At 43.5% G+C, this 26,228-nt stretch overlaps 1 long non-coding RNA gene across 1 annotated transcript in view; it reads right to left on the bottom strand.

Annotated features, from left to right (window-relative positions):
* LOC140205431 (uncharacterized) overlaps window positions 1-8,136 on the bottom strand; it is a 52,069-nt gene extending 43,933 nt beyond the window's left edge. Inside the window, exon 1 of the long non-coding RNA XR_011887840.1 lies at window positions 8,098-8,136. This is a non-coding gene — a long non-coding RNA (uncharacterized lncRNA). The remainder of the gene's footprint in view (window positions 1-8,097) is intronic.
* Between the last annotated feature and the right edge of the window lie 18,092 nt (window positions 8,137-26,228).

Genomic DNA, 26,228 nt, shown 5'->3' on the forward strand with positions numbered 1-26,228 from the left:
AGATAGTACATTGCCTCCCAGGTGCCAGAGACAAGAACATCACAGATCAAATCCATAGGTTTCTTAAGTAGAAAGGTGAACAGCCTCATGTTGTGGTCCATGTCAACACAACATGATAGATTGATGAGGACCTGGAAAGTAAGTTCCAGGAATTAAGTGCTAGGTTAACAGACAGGAACTCCAGGGCTGTGCCTTCAGGATTGGTTCCCATGCCACATGCTAGGGAGACCAGAAATAGGAGGATAACACAGTTTAATACATGACAGGGAGACAATGCAGGATGGAGGGTTTTGGCTTTCTTTCAAGGAAGCTGAGATCTGTACAGATATGAGGGTTTGCACCTGAATTGCAGTGGGACTGCATTGGGGGGAGGGCGGGGGAAGAGAATTAAACCGGAGTGACAGAAGGATGGGAGCCAAAGTGCCAGGAGAGATAATGGAGTGGTTGTGGGGAAAGATGTTAAGTCTACACACAAAGACAGGAATCAAAAGGTTCAGCATGGTGGGGGTAATATCCTAATGAGTTTACTTCACTGCAAGGGGTATTGTAGGTAAAGTGAATGAGTTAGAGCGTGGATTAGCAAGTAGTATTATGACATTGCAGCCATTAGTGAGACTTTGTTGCTGGAGAGACCATAAGACCATAAGACAAAGGAGCAAAAGTCAGCCACTCGGCCCATCGAGTCTGCTCCGCCATTTTATCATGAGCTGATCCATTCTCCCACTTAGTCCCACTCCCCTGCCTTCTCACCATAACCTTTGATGCCCTGGCTACTCAGATACCTATCAATCTCTGCCTTAAATACACCCAATGACTTGGCCTCCACTGCTGCCCGTGGCAACAAATTCCATAGATTCACCACCCTCTGACTAAAAAAATTTCTTCGCATTTCTGTTCTGAATGGGCGCCCTTCAATCCTTAAGTCATGCCCTCTCGTACTAGATTCCCCCATCATGGGAAACGACTTTGCCACATCCACTCTGTCCATGCCTTTCAACATTCGAAATGTTTCTCTGAGGTCTCCCCTCATTCTTCTAAACTCCAAGGAATACAGTCCAAGAGCGGACAAACTAATTTTAATTTTCCATATATTGATTGGGACTCCCATACTGTTAGGGGTCTAGATGGTTTAGAGTTTGTAAAATGTGTTCAGGAAAGTTTTCTAAATCAATATATAGAGGGACCAACTAGGAGGGATGCAATATTGGATCTCCTGTTAGGAAACGGGTTAGGACAAGTGACGGAAGTCTGTGTAGGGGAGCACTTTGGTTCCAGTGATCATAACACCATCAGTTTCAACTTGATCATGGACAAGGATAGATCTGGTCCAAGGGTTGAGGTTCTTAACAGGAAGAAGGCCAAATTTGAAGAAATGAGAAAGGATCTAAAAAGCGCGGATTGGGACAGGTTGTTCTCTGGCAAGGATGTGATCAGTAGGTGGGAAGCCTTCAAAGGAGAAATTTTGAGAGTGCAGAATTTGTATGTTCCTGTCAGGATTAAAGGCAAAGTGAATAGGAATAAGGAACCTTGGTTCTCAAGGGATATTGCAACTCTGATAAAGAAGAAGAGGGAGTTGTATGACATGTATAGGAAGCAGGGAGTAAATAAGGTGCTTGAGGAGTATAAGAAGTGCAAGAAAATACTTAAGAAAGAAATCAGGAGTGCTAAAAGAAGACATGAGGTTGCATTGGCAGTCAAAGTGAAGGCTAATCCAAAGAGCTTTTACAGGTATATTAAGAGCAAAAGGATTGTAAGGGATAAAATTGGTCCACTTGAAGATCAGAGTGGTCACCTATGTGCGGAACCAAAGGAAATGGGGGAGATCTTAAATAGGTTTTTTGCATCTGTATTTACTAAGGAAACTGGCATGAAGTCTATGGAATTAGGGGAAACAAGTAATGAGATCATGGAAACTGTACAGATCGAAAAGGAGGAGGTCCTTGCTGTCTTGAGGAAAATTAAAGTGGATAAATCCCCGGGACCTGACAGGGTGTTCCCTCGGACCTTGAAGGAGACTGGTGTTGAAATTGCAGGGGCCTTGGTAGAAATATTTAAAATGTCGCTGTCTACAGGTGAGGTGCCGGAGGATTGGAGAGTGGCTCATGTTGTTCCGTTGTTTAAAAAAGGATCGAAAAGTAATCCGGGAAATTATAGGCCGGTAAGTTTAACGTCGGTAGTAGGTAAGTTATTGGAGGGAGTACTAAGAGACAGAATCTACAAGCATTTGGATAGACAGGGACTTATTAGGGAAAATCAACATGGCTTTGTGCGTGGCAGGTCATGTTTGACCAATCTATTGGAGTTTTTCGAGGAGGTTACTAGGAAAGTGGATGAAGGGAAGGCAGTGGATATTGTATACGTGGACTTCAGTAAGGCCTTTGACAAGGTCCCGCATGGGAGGTTAGTTAGGAAAGTTCAGTCGCTAGGTATACATGGAGAGGTGGTAAATTGGATTAGACATTGGCTCAATGGAAGAAGCCAAAGAGTGGTAGTAGAGAATTGCTTCTCCGAGTGGAGGCCTGTGACTAGTGGTGTGCCACAGGGATCAGTGCTGGGTCCATTGTTATTTGTCATCTATATCAATGATCTGGATGATAATGTGGTAAATTGGATCAGCAAATTTGCTGATGATACAAAGATTGGAGGTGTAGTAGACAGCGAGGAAGGTTTTCAGAGCCTGCAGAGGGACTTGGACCAGCTGGAAAAATGGGCTGAAAAATGGCAGATGGAGTTTAATGCAGCCAAGTGTGAGGTATTGCACGTTGGAAGGACAAACCAAGGTAGAACATACAGGGTTAATGGTAAGGCACTGAGGAGTGCAGTGGAACAGAGGGATCTGGGAATACAGATACAAAATTCCCTAAAAGTGGCATCACAGGTAGATAGGGTCGTAAAGAGAGCTTTTGGTACATTGGCCTTTATTAATCAAAGTATTGAGTATAAGAGCTGGAATGTTATTATGAGGTCGTATAAGGCATTGGTGAGGCCGAATCTGGAGTATTGTGTTCAGTTTTGGTCACCAAATTACAGGAAGGATATAAATCAGGTTGAAAGAGTGCAGAGAAGGTTTACAAGGATGTTGCCAGGACTTGAGAAACTCAGTTACAGAGAAAGGTTGAATAGGTTAGGACTTTATTCCCTGGAGCGTAGAAGAATGAGGGGAGATTTGATAGAGGTATATAAAATTATGATGGGTATAGATAAGAGTGAATGCAAGCAGGCTTTTTCCACTGAGGCAAGGGGAGAAAAAAACCAGAGGACATGGGTTAAGGGTGAGGGGGGAAAAGTTTAAAGGGAAGGGGGGGCTTTTTCCACACAGAGAGTGGTGGGAGTATGGAATGAGCTGCCAGGCGAGGTGGTAAATGCGGGTTCTTTTTTAACATTTAAGAATAAATTGGACAGATACATGGATGGGAGGTGTATGGAGGGATATGGTCCGTGTGCAGGTCAGTGGGACTAGGCAGAAAATGGTTCAGCACAGCCAAGAAGGGCCAAAAGGCCTGTTTCTGTGCTGTAGTTTCTATGGTTTCTAAACGTTCCTCATATGTTAACCCTCTCATTCCCAGAATCATTCCAGTGAATCTTCTCTGTCCCCTCTCCAACGTCAGCACATCCTTTCTTAAATAAGGAGATCAAAACTGCCCACAGTACTCCAAGTGAGGTCTCACTAGCGCCTTATAGAGCCTCAACATCACATCCCTGCTCCTATACTCTATTCCTCTAGAAATGAATACCAACATTGCATTTACCTTCACTACCGACTCAACCTGGAGGTTAACCTTAAGGATATCCTGTACGAGGACTCCCAAGTCCCATTGCATCTCAGAACTTTGAATTCTTTCCCCATTTAAATAATAGTCTGCCCATTTATTTCTTCTGCCAAAGTGCATAACCATACACTTTCCAACATTGTATTTCATTTGCCACTTTTTTGCCCATTCTTCCAATCTATCCAAGTCTCTCTGCAGACTCTCCATTTCCTCAGCACTACCGGCCCCTCCACCTACCTTCGTATCATCAGCAAACTTAGCCACAAAGCCATCTATTCCATAATCCAAATCGTTGATGTACAATGTAAAAAGAAGCGGCCCCAACACGCACCCCTGTGGAACATCACTGGTAACCGGCAGCCAACCAGAATAGGATCCCTTTATTCCCACTCTCTGTTTCCTGCCAATCAGCCAACGCTCTATCCACATATGTATCTTTCCCATAATTCCATGGGCTCTTATCTTGTTAAGTAGCCTCATGTGTGGCACCTTGTCAAAGGCCTTCTGAAAATCCAAATATACAACATCCACTGCATCTCCCTTGTCTAGCCTACTGGTAATTTCCTCAAAAAATTATAATAGCTTTGTCAGGCAGGATTTTCCTTTAAGTAATCCATGCTGAGTTCTGCCTATCTTGTCGTATGCCTCCAGGTACTCTGTAACTTCATCCTTGACAATCGACTCCAACAACTTCCCAATCACCGATGTCAAGCTAACGGGTCTATAATTTCCTTTTTGCTTCCTTGCTCCCTTCTTAAATAGCGGAGTGACATTTGCAATCTTCCAGTCCTCCAGAACCATGCCAGAATCTATAGACTTTTGAAAGATCATCACTAATGCCTCCGCAATCTCCACAGCTACTTCCTTCAGAACACACGGGTGCATTCCATCTGGTCCGGGAGATTTATCTACCTTTAGACTATTCAGCTTCCTGAGTACTTTTTCTGTCGTAATTGTGACTGCGCACACTTCTCTTCCCTGCCACCCTTGAGTGTCCGGTATACTGCTGATGTCTTCCTCAGTGAAGACTGATGCAAAATACTCGTTCAGTTCCTCTGCCGTCTCCTTATCTCCCATTACAATTTCTCCAGCATCATTTTCTATCGGTCCTATATCTACTCTCACCTGTCTTTTACTCTTTATATACTTGAAAAAGCTTTTAGTATTCTCTTTGATATTATTTGCTAGCTTCATTTCATAGTTAACCTTTTCCCTCTTAATGACCTTCTTAGTTTCCTTTTGTAAGCTTTTAAAAACTTCCCAATCCTCTGTCTTCCCACTAATTTTTGCTTCCTTGTATGCCCTCTCCTTTGCTTTAACTTTGGCTTTGACTTCTCTTGTCAACCACAGTTGCATCCTTTTTCCATTCAAAAATTTCTTCTTTTTTAAAATATACCTGTCTTGCATCTTCCTCACTTCTCGCAGAAACTCCAACCACTGCTGCTCTGCCGTCTTTCCCGCCAGTGTCCCTTTCCAGTCAACTTTGGCCAGTTCCTCTCTCATGCCACTGTAATTTCCTTTACTCCACTGAAATACTGACACATCAGATTTCGGCTTCTCTTTTGCAAATTTCACAGTGAACTCAATCATGTTATGATCACTGCCTCCTTCACCTCAATCTCTCTAATCACCTCCGGTTCACTACACAATACCCAATCTAGTACAGCTGATCCCCTAGTGGGCTCAACAACAAGCTGTTCTAAAAAGCCATCTCGCAGACATTCTACAAGTTCTCTCTCTTGAGATCCAGTGCTGGATCTTAGGGTGTTGTAATTTGTAGCGGAGGTTGCTAGGCTCTTGATTAATAAGGACGCCAAAAGTTAAGTAGAGAAGGCACTACAATGGGGTTGACAGAGAAAATAATATAAGCCATGATTGAATAATGGAGCAATATCAATGGGCCAAATAGCCTAAATCTGTAAAATATTATTATCTAATATACACTACAAAAAGGATCCAGCACTGATTCTCACCATTCACAGACTTCCAATCAGAAAAGCATCCTTCCACCTCTACCCTCCGCCTCCAATCACATAACTAATTTTGATACAATTAGCCAGTTTGCAGTGGATCCTATGTGCCTTAATCTCCTGGAGCTACCAACTGGTCATTGCTCAAATCTCCTCAATCATGTTGCCCTGGTCTAGCCACATAGACTTCATAGCGAAGAAAATGTACCAATGTCATTACTTCATCAGGAGGCGAAGGAAATTTGGCATGTCTCCATTGACTCTCACCATTTTAAAACAAATATAAATTACAATGAGAAATCAGAGGGGAAGAAGCTGTTCCTGAAGTGCTGAGTCTGTGTCTTCAGACTCCAGCACCTCCTTGATGGTAGCAAAGAGAGCATGTCCTGGGTGATGGGGTCCTTAATGATGGATGCTGCCTGTTCAAGGCGTCGCATTTTTAAGGTGTCCTCGACGCTGGGGAGGCTAGTGCCCATGATAGAGCTGGCTGAGTTTATAGTTTTCTGCAGCTTTTCCTTTCCTGTGCAGTGGCCCCTCCATACCAGATGGAGGTGCAACCAGTTAGAATGCTGTCCACAATACATCTGTAGAAATTTGTGAATGCCTTTGAAAGCCACCCTTCCCTCTCTTGACTCTGTCTATATTAGCTGCTCGCTTGGTAAAGCAGCCAACATAACCAAATACCCCACTCACCCAAAATACTTTCTCTTCTCCCTCGCATTGCGCAGAAGATACAGAAGCCTGAAAACATATAAAGCCTGAAAGTCCAAATTACATGGCGGGTTCTGTCCTATAGTTATGCACCACTGAACAGACTCTTGACCTCACACTTTACCTTGTCATAGTCTTGCATCTTATAGTCTGCCTGCACTCCACTTTAGCTATCAAATGTGACACAATATCCTGCTTTCGTGTTCTCCCTTATACTGCCTCAATGTACTGATGTGGTGAAATGATCTGTTATAGATGCCATGCAAAACTAAGTTTTTCCCTGTACCTCAGTACACATGACTCTAATAAATCAATTACCAATCTCCAATGCAGCAACTCTCACATACACCCTCCAATGCTATCAGTAATGGTTAGTACCCAATGTTTTATCTTCATACACAATAAGTTGTTGATTTACTTTTAAAATAGAAGATTAATTACTTGCAGAACATCAGCGCATTTACTATCATCACATTCATCTCTTTTAAACCTGAGGAACTTTCAAATATGGTTCAAGTTAAACCTGGCAGACAACAACCCATGAGATTATAAAACTGAAGAGAATCAGTGGCACAAGTACTGAAGGATCCCCAGAGTTCCAGTGATCAGCATTCAATTCTAATATCCGGAAGAGTTTGCAATCTTTTTCCGTGACCACTTAGGTTCCTCTTGGGTGTTCAGGCTTCCTCTCACACCTCAAAGTTATGCTTCTTGGTAGCTTATTCAGCTACTGTCAACTACTTCTGGTAATAGTGGTTATTATGAGAATCAGTGGTACCTGATGCTACGCCCAGACTAGACCGGATAATTTTGAAAACTCCAGTTTCACATGTAAACAATAGGCGTCCATACCAGGCGTTTTTGAAAATACCTCTGTCCACAGTAAAATGGGTGTTTGGGCAAATTGCCTCCTACTAGGCATGCGCAGGACACATCTACAGAAAACAAGCAAAGAGGAAACGGTATACCTGGTGCGCGTTTGTCCAGTTACAGACTAGAAAAACTTAAAAGGAAATTGCCAAATGACGCACAGCTGTTAGCTCTCGCGCAAGAGGACCTAAAACTAAAAAAACAAATACTGGAGCGTATGGAGGCAACCGATAGAGTTCACAGACAGTATGACTCAGCTGACGACAAACATTGAAAAACTGACACAATACCAGCCTCACAGCCACTACAACAGCTACACATACGGTCACACAGATCCCGGGGTGGCCCCACCAACATCTTCCCCACTCCCACAGAGGGGTCACCCTGGAAACATTTCCTACAGCCATCGTCTCTTCACCGATGAAAGAGACGACAGGTTTTTTAAAACCTCCGGTTACCCCATACACACCATAATGCCCAACCAGCATTTTCAGGTTTAAACACTCTGGAGAGTGTTTTAGAAAAGCTCAGTTTTTGGGGGAGGAGAACGCCGTTTCAGTGTGGACGGAGCGTCAAAACGAAGAGAAAAAGCTTCGGTTACGGATTTAACCAGTCTAGTGTGGACGTAGCCTAAACAGACAAGTCAGAATAGATTACGGGAGATCCAGCACAGACTCGATGGGCCAAATGGCTCCTTTTGATGTCCAATTGAAGATTAAAACTATTTTATGCACATAAACATCCACAATCAGTAAATGAGACAAATGTCTAGATACCTGCATTGGTGGTGACTGTTGAGGATAACCAAGTGTCAAGAAAAACAACACTGAATTATGCCAAAGGATCTACTCAAATAGGTTAAAAGAGCCCCAGTTTGATATTTTATCTAATAACAGCATACACTATGAGCCTAAATCTATGACGATCAGGACATGGCACAATCCTACAGGACATGGCACAATCCTACAAGACTTGTCACTGAGTGGCAGGGGGACAGACTCTTACAACATCTCATTTGTACAGACATGTCAAGTGTATTTCTGGAAACTATAATAACCCAGTAGCATTTAGATAAACCCTTTAACAAGATTATTATTTGTCTCAGAAACAACATTTATTCTACGTAAAAATGTTAAAACTGCACACAAGGTTAGTATCCAGCAAAATGAATAACTTACTGTCATTCTGGGGCCCTTTTAAACCTTTTCTCTCTCAATTTCATTTTGTGATTTCTGCTACTATCCAATTATTCTTAATGAACTACTTTCACTGTACGGTTCTGACGTTGGATAACGTACTTTGTTGCTGATCTATGTTGCCACATAAACCCCGACAAGCTCTTTGAACTTGCATTGTCTCTGAGCTGGTTGCACATCTCGTATTATGCTCTTTCTCACTGGATCGATCAACGTGAAGATTATAATGCTCTGGAGATGTCCCACACTCAACCTACAGCAAGAAAATTAAAAGTAAGATGCTAGATCAGCTCTAGTCAACAATAACAAAATGCTTAATACAATTTCAACTTAGGTGAGGTTTTCATTATCAGTAATATTTACTAATGCAGTACCACATAAGGAAATTTCAGGCACACGGGCAAAGGTTGGTTGGCGAAATGTTTTCAGTAGCAGTTCAGTAAAGCAGTTCAGACAAGGTTCCCCATACATTAGACTCACTCAGAAAGACAGGAAGCATGGGATCCAGGGAAATTCGGCTGTGTGGATACAGAATTTGTCTTGCCCACGGAAGTCAGAGGGTGGTAGTGGATGGAGAGTATTCTACTTGGAGGTCAGTGACCAGTGGTGTTCCACAGGGATCTGTTCTGAGACCCTCCATAACTATTCCCCCCCCCCCACTAAATGGGAGCCAATACAGATTCATGAATTGAAAAGCTTTATATGGATATGGGCCAAATGCAGGGCAAATAGAACTCAATCAGGAAGCAACCTTGATCAGCGTGGACAATTTGGGTCAAAATTGGCCTGTCCATGTTGCACAAATCTGTGTCAATTAAAGAGTTATGGTGGTGAGGAGAGAAAACACTGAAAGCTTTCAGCAGGTCATATAGCACTCATGCACAGTAAAATTATATCAATGTTCTAAGTCTATAACTTTTCATCAGAACTCAGCAAAATTAGAAATCAAACACATCTGTTATACAGAAGAGGGAGGTATGGAAACAGTAATGAAAATACTATGATAAGGTGGAGACCAAGAGAGTCAAAAGTGGTTACTGTGCTGGACAAGAGGATGATAATGACAGCTGATCAGCCAAAAGGAGATGTAAATTGAAGAAATTAAATAAACATTGGAAAATAGTAATAACAATGTCAAATGGCATAATACAATGTGAAGCAAAGCACAGCATGTTCCAGCTACGTAAGGACACAGAAACATTACAGGATCTCCCTGATTCTAATTCTGAGTCACAAACATTTGACCGATGGACACACTGTACATCTGAATTAACTGCTAAGAAACCAGCAGGATGAAAGAGGATGGATTTGTCAGGTGCTGCAGGCATCTTCTGCTGGGAGGGTACAAGGTCTTTCTGGGTTTTCAGCCTTCTCTTGAGCTAAGATTTTTGGGGCTGGGTTGAGCAGTGAGCAGATTTATTTGCTCACCACAAAATTAGTGAGGCAGACTGGCAGCCAGTCTTTCTTTGCATGCTTGGTCTCCTGTCACAACTATCTCTGTGACACTCTGCCCCCCCCCACCCCCACATCATGTTTTTCATCATTTCCAACTTACAAACCAACCAGGTTACGAACAGTTGTAACGAATGCCTGTATTCTGTCTCACCATTCTAGCTGCTCCTGATACAACCTTCATTTCTGCCCTTTTCTGACGAAGATGTGGTTCAGCCTTCACATACTCAGCTGCAGGATGATCATTGTCTTTTTTAACACCATTTCTGAAAGTCAAACATCTTATGTAACTTACTTGTTTCAGTTTATGATCAGTAGCCATAGGTATTACAAACTGAGTTTCTTTGATATTCAAAGTAAGATATACAGCACATAGTACAGCACAGCAACAACTCACGGATACCTTCTCTTATTTACCCCTCAATCATGACCCCACTAAGGAGCACCAGGCCATTGTCTCCCACACCATCATCAACTTTATCTGCTCAGGGGATCTCCATCCACTGCTACCAACCTTATAGCTCCCACACCCTGCACTTACCATTTTTACCTCCTACCCAAGATCCACAAACCTGCCTGCCCAGGTAACCCATTGTCTCAGCTTGCTCCTGCCCCACCAAACTCATTTCTGCATACCTCAACACCGTTTTATCCACACCCCTTGTTCAATCCCTTCCTACATGATCCCTGTCATGTTCGTGACACTTCTCATGCTCCAAATTTTTTCGATGATTTTAAGTTCCCTGGCCCCACTGCTTTATTTTCACCATGGATGTCCAGTCCCTATATACTTCCATCCACCAGGAAGGTCTCAAAGCTCTCCGCTTATTTTTGGATTCCAGACCTAACCAGTTCCCCACTACCACCACTCTGCTCCGTCTAGCGGAATTAGCCCTCACTCTTAATAATTTCTCCTTTGGCTCCTCCCACTTCCTCCAAACTGAAGGTGTAGCTATGGGCACCGTATGGGTCCTAGCTATGCCTGCTACACATGCCCATTCACCACCATTCAGAGCCCCAGACTGTCCTTCCAGGTGAGGCGACACTTCACCTGTGAGTTGGCTGGGGTGATATACTGCGTCCGGTGCTCCCGATGCGGCCTTCTATATATTGGCGAGACCCAGCTGGGAGACTGTTTCACTGAACACCTACGCTCTGTCTGCCAGAGAAAGCAGGATCTCCCAGTGGCCACACATTTTAATTCCACATCCCATTCTCATGTGTCTATCCACGGCCTCCTCTACTGTTAAGATGAAGCCACACTCAGGTTGGAGGAACAACACCGTATATTCCGTCTGGGTAGCTTCCAACCTGATGGCATGAACATTGACTTCTCTAACTTCCATTAATGCCCCACCTCCCCTTTGTACCCCATCCGTTATTTATTATTAAGTTTTTTCCCCCTCTCTCTCCTTTTTCTCCCTGTCCCTCTCACTATACTCTTTGCCCATTATCTGGGCTTCCCCCTCCCCCTTTCTTTCTCCATAGGCCTCCTGTCCCATGATCCTCTCATATCCCCTTTGCCAATCAACTTTCCAGCTCTTAGCTCCATCCCTCCCCCTCCTGCCTTCTCCTATCATTTTGGATCTCCCCCTCCCCCTCCCACTTTCAAATATCTTACTATCTCTTCTTTCAGTTAGTCCTGACGAAGGGTCTCGGCCCGAAATGTCAACTGTGCCTCATCCTATAGATGCTGCCTGGCCTGCTGCGTTCACCAGCATTTTTTGTATGTGTGTTGCTTGAAATTCCAGCATCTGCAGACTTCCTCGTGTTTGCACTTTAGTCCATGATGTCGGTTTTGAACATGATGCCAAATTACACAAATCCCTTCCACCTGCACATCATCCATATCCATTCTCCGTATATATTCATGTGCCAATGCAAAAGCTTTGGACAACAATTACAGAACCTGAACCTCTGTACCTCCCTCTGCAATTGGATTCTCGACTTCCTAACCGGAAGACCACTATTTGTGCGTATTGGTGATAATATCTCCTCCTCACTGACAATCAACACTGGTGCAGCTGAGGGGTGTGTGTTCAGCCCACTACTCTACTTTCTCTATACCCGTGACTGTGTGGCTAGGCATAGCTCAAATACCATCTATAAATTTGCTGATGATACAACCATTGTTGGTAGAATCTCAGATGGAGACGAGAGGGCATATAGGAGCAAGATATACCAACTAGTGGAGTGGTGTCGCAGCAACAACCTTGCACTCAACGTGGATTTCAGGAAGGGCAAGACGAAGGAACATATACCAATCCTCATAGAGGGATTTAGAAGTGGAGAGAGTGAGCAGTTTCAAGTTCCTGGGTGTCAAGATCTCTGAGGACCTAACCTGGTCCCAACATGCTGTTCTAAAGAAGGCAAGACAGTAACTGCATTTCATTAAGAGTTTGAAGAGATTTGATACGTCAATAAAAACACTCAAAAACTTCTATAGATGTACCGTTGAGAGCATTCTGACAGGCTGCATCACTGTCTGGTATGGGGGTGGGGGATGCTACTGCACAGGACTGAAAGAAGCTGCAGAGAGTTGTAAATTTAGTCAGCCCTATCTTGCGTACTAGGTTACAACTGACCCAGGACATCTTCAAGGAGCAGTGTGTCAGAAAGGCAGCGTCCATTATTAAGGACCCCCAGCAACCAGGACATGCCCTTTTCTCATTGTTACCATCAGGTAGGAGGTACAGAAGCCTGAAGGCACACACTCAGTGATTCAGGAACAGCTTCTTCTCCTCTGCCATTCGATTCCTAAATGGACATTGAATCCGTGAACACTACCTCACTTCTTCAATATATTATTTGTCATTGCATTTTTAATCTCCAATATACATATACTGTAATTGACTTACTTATGTATCTTCTATTTTATGTACTGCAATGAACTGCTGCTGCTAATATAACAAATTTCACAACACATGCCTGTTATAATAACAAGCAACACACATCAAAGTTGCTGGTGAACGCAGCAGGCCAGGCAGTAACTCTAGGAAGAGGTACAGTCGATGTTTCAGGCTGAGACCCTTCATCAGGACTAACTGAAGGAAGAGTGAGTAAGGGATTTGAAAGTTGGAGGGGGAGGGGGAGGGATGGAGCCAAGAGCTGGACAGGTGATTGGCAAAAGGGATACGAGAGGATCATGGGACAGGAGGTCCGGGAAGAAAGACAAGGTGGGGGGGGGGGACCCAGAGGATGGGCAAGGGGTATATTCAGAGGGGCAGAGGGAGAAAAAGGAGAGTGAGAGAGAGAATGTGTGTATAAAAATAAGTAACAGATGGGGTACGAGGGGGAGGTGGGGCATTAGCGGAAGTTAGAGAAGTCAATGTTCATGCCATCAGGTTGGAGGCTACCCAGACGGAATATAAGGTGTAGTTCCTCCAACCTGAGTGTGGCTTCATCTTTACAGTAGAGGAGGCCGTGGATAGACATGTCAGAATGAGAATGGAATGTGGAATTAAAATGTGTGGCCACTGGGAGATCCTGCTTTCTCTGGCGGACAGAGCGTAGGTGTTCAGCAAAGCGGTCTCCCAGTCTGCGTCAGGTCTCGCCAACATATAAAAGGCCACATCGGGAGCACCGGACGCAGTATATCACCCCAGCCGACTCACAGGTGAAGTGTTGCCTCACCTGGGAGGACTGTTTGGGGCCCTGAATGGTGGTAAGGGAGGAAGTGTAAGGGCATGTGTAGCAATTGTTCCGCTTACACAGATAAGTGCCAGGAGGGAGATCAGTGGGGAGGGATGGGGGGGACGAATGAACAAGGGAGTCACGTAGGGAGCGATCCCTGCGGAATGCAGAGAGAGGGGGGGAGGGAAAGATGTGCTTCGTGGTGGGATCCCGTTGGAGGTGGCGGAAGTTACGGAGAATAATATGTTGGACCCGGAGGCTGGTGGGGTGGTAGGTGAGAACCAGGGGAACCCTATTCCTAGTGGGGTGGCGGGAGGATGGAGTGAGAGCAGATGTGCGTGAAATGAGGGAGATGTGTTTAAGAGCAGAGTTGATAGTGGAGGAAGGGAAGCCCCTTTCTTTAAAAGAGGAAGACATCATCCTCATCCTAGAATGAAAAGCCTCATCCTGAGAGCAGATGTCGCAGAGACGAAGGAATTGCGAGAAGGGGATGGCGTTTTTGCAAGAGACAGGGTGAGAAGAGGAATAGTCCAGACAGTTGTGAGAGTCAGTAGGCTTATAGTAGACATCAGTGGATAAGCTGTCTCCAGAGACAGAGACAGAAAGATCTAGAAAGGGGAGGGAGGTGTCGGAAATGGACCTGGTAAACTTGAGGGCAGGGTGAAAGTTGGAGACAAAGTTAATAAAGTCAACGAGCTCTGCATACGTGCAGGAAGCAGCGCCAATGCAGTCGTCGATGTAGCGAAGGAAAAGTGGGGGACAGATACCAGAATAGGCACGGAACATAGATTGTTCCACAAACCCAACAAAAAAGCAGGCATAGCTAGGACCCATACAGGTGCCCATAGCTACACCTTTAGTTTGGAGGAAGTGGGAGGAGCCAAAGGAGAAATTATTAAGAGTAAGGACTAATTCCGCTAAACGGAGCAGAGTGGTGGTAGAGGGGAACTGATTAGGTCTGGAATCCAAAAAGAAGCGTAGAGCTTTGAGACCTTCCAGATGGGGGATGGAAGTATATAGGGACTGGACACCCATGGTGAAAATAAAGCAGAGCGGGCCAGGGAACTTAAAATCATTGAAAAGTTTAAGAGCGTGAGAAGTGTCACGAACATAGGTAGGAAGGGATTGAACAAGGGGGGATAAAACCGTGTCGAGGTATGCAGAAACGAGTTCGGTGGGGCAGGAGCAAGCTGAGACAATAGGTCGGCCAGGACAGGCAGGTTTGTGGATCTTGGGTAGGAGGTAGAAACGGGAAGTGTGGGGTGTGGGAACTATAAGGTTGGTAGCAGTGGATGGGAGATCACCTGAGCGGATAGAGTCAGTGATGGTGTGGGAGACAATGGCCTGGTGCTCCTTAGTGGGGTCACGATCGAGGGGTAAATAAAAGGAGGTATCCGCGAGTTGTCGCTGTGCCTCAGCAAGGTAGAGGTCAGTACGCCAGACTACAACAGCATCCCCCTTATCGGCCGGTTTAATAATAAGGTTAGGATTAGTGCGGAGGGAGTGGAGAGCAGAGCATTCGGAAGGAGTGAGGTTGGAATGGGAACAAGGTGCGGTGAAGTCGAGATGGTTGATGTCCCGTCGGCAGTTAGCGATAAAGAGATCCAGAGCAGGCAGAAGACCAGAGTGGGGTGTCCATGAAGAGGAGGAGGGTTAAAGACGGGAGAAGGGGTCATCGGTGGGGGTGGAAGAGTCCTTGCCGAAGAAGTAGGCTCGGAGACGGCGGAAGAAAAGTTCCGCATCATGGCGAACACGGAACTCGCTGAGATGTGGGCGAAGGGGGACAAAGGTGAGGCCCTTACTGAGGACAGAGCGCTCTGCCTCCGACAGTTGAAGGTCAGAGGGGATGGTAAAGACCCGGCACGGATGAGAGCCGGGATCAGAGGGGGGAGGGGGGAGGCTGGGGATGTCAATGGAGAGGGGAGGGTTGGGGTGAGAGGAAGATGGAGCCTCTGAGGACCCAGGAGCTGACGATGGGATCTGAAGGAGATGGGATTGCAGAGTATTGGTGGGGGAAGGGGAGACGGGAGTCACAATAGCAGCACATAAAGACCCAGCCTGGAGTTCAAGGCTGGAATCTTGAGAGCTTGGATCAGAGGGGGGAGGGGGGAGTTGATGTTTGCCAGTTATAATAAACCTGATTCTGATACATACCTGCTTCTACTACCAACTTTAGCAGTGTGTTTCAGGCATCCACCACTTTTGTCTTGCACATCCCCTTCCCTTCTCTCTCTTTAAATGTAGGCCCTTTGGTATTCATCATTTCTTGAGGAAAAAGATTCTGGCTGTCTACTATACCTATGCCCCTCATAATTTCATGAACTTCTCAGCCTCTGTTGCTACAGAGGAAACAATCCAAGTTTGTTCAAACTCTCCTTATAGTTCATGCCCTCTAATCCAGGCAGAAACCTGGTAAACCTCTTTTGCACTCTCTCTGAAGCTTCTGTATCTTTCTTGTATTGAATGCTACTCTGGGTGACTAAGTGTGGCTTAACCACAGTTTTTTTAGAACTCTGACATGACTTTCTGACTCTTATATTCTATACATCTTGTGATGACAGCAAGCATACCATATGCCTTCCTTACCATTCTATCTACTTGTTACTTTCAGAGAGGTATGGACTTGATTTTTTAAAGATAAATGGGTTAGATTTGCAGTATTCTGCCTTGCTCCACCTACAATGGATACTTGCTCTTGCCTTCTACATCTAAAATATTTTACTCTTCTAAACTGTAATACTTTTCTGGTTTAATTCCAATTGCATCAGAGCTGGTTCTCACAACTCTCAAGTGCAACAGACTGTTACAGCTTCTGACATTGGTCTGAAGGGAAAAAAAACACACAGAGTACCAGAAATACTAAGCAGATCAGGAATTGGGTCTCTGCGTCAGATCTCAGTGGAAGGTCTCAAACCAAACTCTCAACTTGCACCTTTTGCCTGAATACTTCTTGAAGTACTGATTTTTTTTTTGCAGATTTAGCATCTGCAATTGCTATACATAAATATATATATATACACACACACACACACACATATTATATATACATATATATACACACACACAGATATATAAAACATGAATGCCTGGTACCAACCTAGTTTATTCCATATTTTCAGAGATCACTTCCACTTATACTATTCTAAAATTAAATTTTCCACTTCTTCCAATGCACTAGCTTGAAATGATTCTGTAATTTCTCTTTACACTGTTAAATAGAATATTAAATAGAATATAGATTTTCTTATGTTTGTGAAGCTAGCCTGATTTCAATAAATACATCCTCCCACACTTGATATGGCCTAACCACAAAATCTTTCACCCTCCCCTCTATTTCACTGATACCTGCCCGAAAATTTATTCGGGGACATCAAGGGACATCTGTGCCTTGATGTAAACTCCCCCTTCTCCAGCCTTGTATCCCTTTTGCCAATCAACTTCCCAGCTCTTGGCTTCATCCTTCCCCCTCCTGTCTTCTCCTTTCATTCAGGTCTCCCCCTCCCACTTTCAAATCTCTTACTATCTCTTTTTTCCATTCGTCCTGACGAAAGGTATCGACCCAAAACTTCAACTGTACTTCTTCCTATAGATGCTGCCTGGCCTGCTGCATTCCACCAGCATTTTGTGTGTGTTGCTTGAATTTCCAGCATTTGCAGATTTTCTGGTGTTTGCGTAGATAAATTTAATGTTTTGTTTTCATATCTGGAAGCAAAAGGTCTGTCTTGGAAGAACTATGTTGGCATCTGTATCGATGGTGCCCCATCAATGGTTGGCTCCCTGAGAGGTTCCATTTCAAAGAAAATCCTGATGCTGTCACAACACACTGCTTTCTTAACAGAGAGGTGCTGCTGTCAAAAACTCTTGGAGATGAAATGAAAAAAGATGCAACAAAAATCGTTAACTTTATAAAATAAAGACCAGTTCACATGAGAATGTTTAAAAGACCGTGTGAAAACCTGGACCTGGAGAAAATGTTCTGACTTCAAGTGACAAGATTCTTGGATTTAAAAGGAAACTGAATCGTTGCAAAAATAATGTTGCAAAAGGGAATTGTGAAATGTTTTCATTGCTGCTTGTGCTTGAGAGTAAGGAAGGTTATCAGAAATTCTTGAGTCTTATTGAAAACATTTATTATGCTTTCCTTATGTTTTTAAAATTTATGAAAGGGAAAGAGATTAATTTCAAGAAAGGTAAACAAAGTTTAACTACCTTTTTTTTTCCCCAAGTAAGATTGGGTAAATTTCATTCTCTACTCAAAAGAGCATTGCCAATTATTTTTTGATTATTGTATCTACAACTTACTGATCATGCTAATGTACCATGAGCTATAGATACAAAACTTTCTACACGGGGTTCCCTGAGACGTGAAAATTATTTCAAGGGTTCCTCCAGGGCAAAAAGTTTGAGAAAGGCATGATGTAGAGACTTATATACAGTATGTGAAGCTGAAAGTGTGGGCAGGACATTATAGGGACCTTCAAGCTTCTTCCTAGAATTTTCCCAAATATTGTTGCAATCCAGGAAGCACTTAATCATAAGACATCGACTTGTGGGTGCCACGGTGTGATACTATTACATCTCAGGGTATCAGAGCTTGGAGTTCAATCCTGGCGTCCTCTGTAAGGAGTCTGTATGTCCTTCCCGTAGAATGCGTAGATTTCCCCCAGGTCCTCTGGTTTCCTCCCACAGTCCAAAGACATACCAGGCAGGTTAACTAGTCAGTGTAATTGTCCCGTGATTAGGTTGAGAGTTAAATCAGGGTTGCTGGGTGGTGCGCCACACTGTATCTCTAAATAAATAAAATTAAATTAGAGCAACCATCACTGTTACAACCTATTCAGCATTTTTTATGAAGTCCAACACTTCTTTAGTTCACTCTGCATTCACGTTTTGGCCATACTCTGTGAATTATGGCCCATTATGAATATGCAACTATCTTAATCATGCACAGGAAGCAGTACTCATGTCAGTCAGTTCGAAAAAAAAAAAGGTAATACTTCGGATTTCAATTCAGTTGAAACTGGGCAACGCAGTAGCATACCAGTTAGTGAAACACTATTACAGTGCTAGCCTGGGTTCAATTGTGCCGCACCTGTAAGGAGTGCATAAGTTCTCCCTCTAACCGTGTGGGTTTCCTCTAAGTGCTCTGGTTTTATCCCAAGTTTCAAAGACATATGGGTTAGAAGGCTAATTGGTCTCATGGGTGTAAACGAACTGTGCAGGCTTGTTTGGGCAGAAAGGGATGTTACTGTGTCGCATCTCTATATAAAAACAGAATAAAAGTTCCAAACTGCACTCCCACAATCTGAGACTCTGATAATACTTTAAAAAATTAAACATTTTCAAAATAAAGTAGGGATCTGATTAGCAAATTGCGAATAATATCCAATTGGTTATGACTCTTATTTGTGCCGCACGAAGATACCTGGTGTATGAATCCGTCTCTGTTTGGTGTTGCTGCATGACAGCTGTCAATTGTGGAGCTAGATTCCCTTTGTACATGTCCCAGATTATTTTAGTATAAAACAGGCAACTTATTTTCTGTAGAAGTTCTTTAGTTTCCTCTTCGATATCTTGCTGCATAAGCTAAAAGTAAAAGAGAAGCAAATCAGCAAACCACCACAGACTATAAGACAACAATAAGTCACTCACTAAACCTGAATGAGATACAGAAAAGAATAAATAAAAATCATCAAATAAGCAAGCAACATTAAAGACCAACACAATAATCATCATCATTATGTGCCACGTTCAATGATGTGGATGATCATACGCTGTGCCCACTGATTGTTCTTGGCATGAAATAAGCTAGCTCTAAAATAATAAATAATAAAAGTTGAGCAACACACTCAAAATGCTGGAGGAACTCAGCAGGCCAGGCAGCATCTATGGAAAAAGTAATCGTCCTTTCGGGCTGATATCCTTTGGCAGAGTTTTGGCCCAAAACGTCAACTATACATTTTTCAATAGATGTTGCCTGGAGTGCTAAGCTCCTCCAGCATTTTGTGTGTGTTGCTTGGCTTTCCAGCATCTGCAGATGTTTTCGTTTGTGAACTAATAAAAGTTGGTGGGTTGTGGAGGCAGTAAGAGGTCTATACAGATACTAATGAATTTGTTCATTATTTTAAAGGGAACTTGCTGACACTCATTTTCAATCAAATTAATACAGCTTAAAAATTTTGTGTGACAGTCAAGATATTGGATGAACTCAGTGGCTAGGCAGCATCTGTAAAGGGAAATGGATAGTTAATGTCTCAGTTTGAGACTCTTCAACTCTTGTGCTCAAAACTAGTGTTTTCTCAATTCTACAATGCCTTAGCCATTCTGAATGATGACACATGAACTTCATTAAGATTTTTAAAAGTAACCAAAATCTATGTTTGCATGAATTTCAAAGCCCTCATGTTTTAGTAAATGCATCATACAACACCGAAGCTGGAAAATGGAATGGGGAATGCCACAATGGTAAGTAGGCAAATGATTCATATCATTAAGGCCATCCTGGCCATCAGAAGTGCAACTTGTTGGTGAACTTCCCAGCTAGAGTGTGGTATCAACAATGGAAAGGCTTTTTGTGATGCAGTTGATGATCTTTACATTATGAGTTATTTTTGTCCACGCTCATCTAAGTTGAAATACATGTTTGTTTTAAGTTAATAAAGTTACAGAGCCAGCTACTTTAAGAGTTCAGCAAGCAAAGATCAGGCAACCTCTTTGTGCATTGTCAGTGGGTCAAACAATACATACCTCTGAATGAATACTGTGAAAGTAACAGTAGTGCCTCATAAAAATTGGTACTGAAAAAATACCCATGTTTTTAAACATGAAGGTTATTGTTCCTCAAATACAGAATAGACAAACATAGTTTACCTTATTGTTTACATTAACTGGCTGTATCTGGTTCCATTTGTTGGCCCAGTATATTAACACAATTAGTACACAGAAATCTGGAGACAACATCATAGACGCTATAAAGTCTCTTATCACACTGAGATAAGAGGCAACCAGAAGCACCCCCACACTTCTTAAAGTCTATTTCATTTATTATCCAGCTTCAGGTCTGGAGATAGTCAAGTAATGAGCTGAGTACAGAGTGAAATGAGGGTAGAGTTGAGGAAGTGCAAAAAATCCTACAAGAGGAAGCTGGACTACAAGCTCCAGCAGAATAGCATAAGGGTCGAGTGGTCAAGCATGAAGCAGATCACTGGCTTCAAGGTTAAGGAAAGGAAGATCGAGGGCTGCCTGGATAGGGCCAATGAATTTAACTTGTTTTTCAACAGCTTCAGCGTGTACCTCCTGCTGTCCCTCTCCTACTTTCCCAAACCACATACCCTCCCTGCCCCAAAGCTTTCTTTCCTCCACCCCTCCCCCCTCCCCTGTGGTGAGTGCTTGTGTTTCAAACACTGCCCCCCCAACCCCAACTTTGGAGTTATCCGCCTGACTGTGACTGCAGGTCAGGTTAAAAGACAGCTGTAGAGACTACATCAAAGCAAGGCTGCTGGACCTGACTGTATGAGCCCCAGGGTACTGAAGGCCTGTGCAAGCCAGCTGCCTGGCATTTTGTAGCATCTTTTCAATCTAAGTCTGAGTCAGGAAAAGATACCAGTGTTATGGAAGACTTCCTGCTTGGTTCCTGTACCCAAGAAGGCGACTCCATCTGAACTTACTGCCTACAGACCAATTGCCTTCGCATCTCAGGCGATGAAGGTGCTAGAGAGGCTGGTCTTGACTTACCTTGGACCACAGGTGAGATCTTCATTGGACCCTCTACAGTTTGCTTACCAACCTCATGTGGGAGTGGATGATGCCATCATCTACCTGTTGCAGAGAGCTCACTCCCATCTGGAGGATGCTGGTGGTATTTTGAGAATCACATTTTTTGATTTGTCTAATGCCTTCAATACAATCCAGCCACTTCTTTTGAGTGAGAAGCTGCAAAGGATGGGCATAGACAAATCCACTATCCCTGGATTACTGGCTACCTGACAGATAGACCCCAGTTTGTACGGCTAGGTAATTGTCTGAGATGGAGGTAAGTGGGACTGGAGTACCACAAGGGTCCTGTCTCCATTTCTGTTCACGCTGTACACCTCAGACTTTTAGTACAAATTTGAATCTTGTCACTTGCAAAAGTTCTCTGATGGCTCTGCGGTGGTTGGGTGTATAAGAGATGGGCAGGAATCAGAGTACAGAGGACTGGTGGACAAGTTTGTGGAGTGGTGTGGGTGGAATCACCTGTTCCTGAATGTGACGAGAACCAGGGAGATGGTGATTGATTTTAGGAGGAAGAGGACCGTGACAAGTCACATATACATTCTGGGAGAAGTTAAGGTGGTGGAAGAGTACAAGTACTTAGGTGTTCACCTTGACAACAGACTTGACCGGAAAACCAAGACCAATGCTTACAAAAAGGAGATGAGCATACTCTATTTTCTAAGGAAGCTGAGATCCTTCAATGTGTGCAGCAGGATGTTGGAGATCTTTTACCAGTCTGTTGTAGCGAGTGCAGTCTTCTTTGCAACTTTATGTTGGGGGAGCAGCATTGGCTCTGGTGACGCAGAAAGACTAAATAAACTGATCGAAAAGGCTGGATCCATCCTTGGCTACAACCCGGACTCTTTTGAGTTAGTGGCAGAGAGGAGGTCACTAAACAAACTGTTATCCATTAAGGACAATCAGGCATATCCTCTCCATGAGCTACTGAATAAGCAGCGGAGCACCCTTTTGAACAGACTCATTCAGCTCTGCTGTCACAAGGATCGTTACAAAAAATCTTTCCTACTAAGTGCAATAAGCATATACAACAGTTCATCTCTGTGCAACAGGAGAACACACATCATGGTACAATCATCCCTGTTATATTATTTCATACATTATTAGTACACATTGGTAAATTGATACTGTGTATATTATTATTCTGTACTTTATTATTAGTTAAGTCTGAGCATTACTAATTGTGTTTTTAAATGTTGCTGCTGTAACGAAATAATTTCCCACTTCGGATCAATAAAGTGTTTATTATTATTAACTAATTGACACTCATGCAGACGCTTTTCTTTGGGAATAAGCAGATAGAGATCAACAACCCCAAAGCAGCAGCAATCTGAATGGAAAAAGCAATCATGGCTGACAAGTGAAGTTAAAGGCAGTATAAAAGCAAAACAGAGGGCGCACAGTATAACAAAAACTAGTGGGAAGCCACAGGATTGGGAAGCTTATAAGTAACAACAGAAGGCAACTAAAAAGCAATAAAGAGCGAAAAGATGAATTTTGAAGGTAAGCTAGCTAATAATACAAAACAGGATACCAAAAATTCTTTTAGATATATAAAGAGTAAATAAGAGGCAAGAGTGGACATTAGACCACTGGAAAATGATGCTGGAGAGATAGTAATAGTAGACAAAGACATGGCAGATGAACTGAATAAGTATCTGTGTCAGTCTTCACTGTGGAAGATACCAGCAGTAAGCCAGAAATCAAGAGGGTCAGGGACAGAAGTGAGTATCGTCACTATTACAAAGGAAAGTGCTTGGGAAATAAAAGGTCTGAAGGTGAATAAGTGGACCAAATTGACCACACTCCAGGGTTCTGATAGAGGTAGCTGAAGAGATTATGAAGGCAATAGTAATGATTTTTCAAGAATCACTAGATTCTGGAATGGTTTCAGAGGACTGGAAAATCGCACAAGTCCCTCTACTCTTTAGGGAAGGAGACCAAGGAGAGAAATTATAGGCCAGTTAGCCTGACTTGAAGGCCTTAATGATGGATGCTGCCTTTTGAGGTATCACTCCTTGAAAATAAAGATGAGAAAAGGATGTTGGCATCCAAAGGAGGTCTGTAAAAACTGACATGAGAATGAAAGTGAGAAGAGCATTTGATGGCACTGAGTCTGTACTTGCCGGAGTTTAGAAGAATCAGGGTTTTTACTAAAATCCAGCAAATATTAAAAGGCCTAGATACAGTGGGTGGGTAAAGGATGTTGCTAATAGTGGGACAGTCTAGGACTAGGGAGCACAACTTCAGAATAGAAGGGTGTCCCTTCAGAACAGAGAATAGGAGGGATTTCTTTAGCCAGCCAATAGTGAATCTGTGGAATTCATCGCCAGTCAGCTGTGAAGGCCCAGTTGGTTAATAGATACTTAATTAGTAAGGGTGTCAAAAGTTATGGGGAGAAAGCTGGAGAATGGAGTTGAGATGGAAAATAAATCAGCCATGATCAAATATTGGGAGTATACTCAATGGGCCGAATGGCCAAATTCTACTCCTGTGTCTTATGATCTTTTCATGAAACTCACCAGCCTAGATTACTATGTCACTGAAACCAACTAACCAAACCTTGCACGCTTTGAGTTTTTCTAACTGACCTCGAATGTATTAAAGCTGAAGAATAGGAGTTTGTGAACATATGATAAAATACCAGTCTCAGCTTACCCAGATGCTGAGAGCATAACTGGTTCTTTGAAGAAATCTTGGGAAAATTTATTTATATTGTTGGATATGACACTCTTCTTCCAGAAACACCTTTGTGACACCATGGACACACGGTGCACGTGGCAAACCATAACAGATTACAAGTCCACGCTGCCCTGCACGCAGCAATGACAGCAACACTCCACATTCGTGTTTTTTCTTTTCTCTTCTTTCTCTCTCTCTCTCACACACACACTCACTCACTCACAGGCATGCTCTCTGCCTGCATCCAAGGTCAAGAAAGCTGCAGGCCAGACAGCATATCTCGTCAGGCGCTGAGGGATTGTATGGCCCAGTCAAAAGAGGTTTTAACGGGCATCTTTAATATCTCTTTGAAAGAATCTTATGTCCCTCCAGGCTTCAAGGCAGCCACCAGCATTCCAGTGCTCAAGACAGTGACAGTAACTGACCTCAACGATTACAGTCCAGTGCCAATGACTTCAACCACCATCAAGTGTTTTGAGCAGCTAGTCATGGATTGTATGAAATTCCACCTTCTAGCCACATTAAACCTTCTCCATTGTGCCTACTGCTCAAACTAGTCTACTGATGTTGCCATAGCCTCGGCCCTCCACTCCACCTGTCCGACCTAGAAAACAATGGCTCATATGCCAGGATGTTATTCATCGACTTCAGCTCTGTGTTTGACACAATCATCCCTCAGAGGTGGTGGGTAAACTGTCCTTGTTGGGACTCAACATTCCCCTCTGTAACTGGATCTTGGACTTCTTGATGGAAAGACCCCAGTCAATCTGATTTGTCAGCAACATCTCAAGCTCCATCATCCTGAGTGCTGAGTGCTGAGTGCTGGTGCCCCCCCCCCGCACCCCCCCCACCACCACCACAGGGCTGTTTGCTCAGCCAGCAGCTGTTCATGCTGCTGACCACAACTGCACTGCCAAATCCAGCTCAAATCACACCATGAAGTTCACTGATAATACAACAGTGTTGGCTGCATCCACAACAACGATGAGTTGGCATACAAGGAAGAGGTAGAGAGGCTTGTCAAATGGTGTGAGAACAACAACCTGAGTCTCAACATGGACAAGATAAAAGAGCTGATTTTAGACTTCAGGAAGGTACAGGTCAAACACACTCCAATGCACAAAGATATCAGTGCTGTCGCAATTCTGCACATCAGACCTGGAATATCTCACAATTTAGTGCCATTCATTTTATGTACCACAGGAGATTTCTGTGATTATTTTGGTAGTGGTATACATTCCACCTTGGGCCAATGTCAATCAGGCTTTAGATGATCTAAGCAATGAGATCAGCATGCATGAAACAGCACATCATAACACCTTCACTATCATTTTGGGGGATTTTAACCAGGCCAGTCTGAAAAATAATCACTAAACATTAACCATCAACAGATCACTTGCAATACCAGAGGAAACAACACACAAGACCATTGTTACACCAGCATCAAGAATGCCTGATGTGATATTCCATGCTCTCACTTTGGGAAGTCTGATCACCTGGCTGTACTTCTACTCCCTGAGTATAGGCAGAGACTGAAGACTGTAGCACCAGTAGTGAGGACCAAGAAGGTACTGACAAGGGAAGCACAGCAGCGCCTACAGGACTGCTTTGAATCTGTGGTCTGGACCGTACTCAGGGATTCATCTTCGAATCTGGATGAGTATGCTGCAGTTATTACTGACTTCATTAAAACCTGTGTGGATGAGTATGTGCCTACAAAAACTTGCTGTATGTTCCTAAACCAAAAGCCATGGATGAACCAGGAGGTACATCTGAAAGCTAGATCTGTAGCGTTGAAGTCTAGTGACCCAGGTCTACACCAGAAAGCCAGGTATAACTTGTAGAGGGCTACTTCAAGGGCAAGGAGACAATTTTGTATGACGTCTTATGCACAACAACTCTGACAGGGTTTGCAAGACATTACTTCCTACAAATTGAAACCCAATAGCATGAATGGCAGCAATGCTTCAGTACCAGATGAACTCAATGACTTCTATGCCCGCTTTGAAAGGGAGAATATAACTGCAGCTGTGAAGATCCCTGCTGCACCTGGTGACCCTGTGATCTCTGTCTCAGAAACCGATGCTAGGCTGTCTATAAAGAGGGTGAACCCACACAAGGCAGAAGGACCCAACGGAGTACCTGGTAAGAGTCAAGGTCCATGATGGCTG

This window comes from Mobula birostris, chromosome 11 (genome assembly GCF_030028105.1).
Source record: "Mobula birostris isolate sMobBir1 chromosome 11, sMobBir1.hap1, whole genome shotgun sequence".
Taxonomy (NCBI): Eukaryota; Metazoa; Chordata; class Chondrichthyes; order Myliobatiformes; family Myliobatidae; genus Mobula; species Mobula birostris.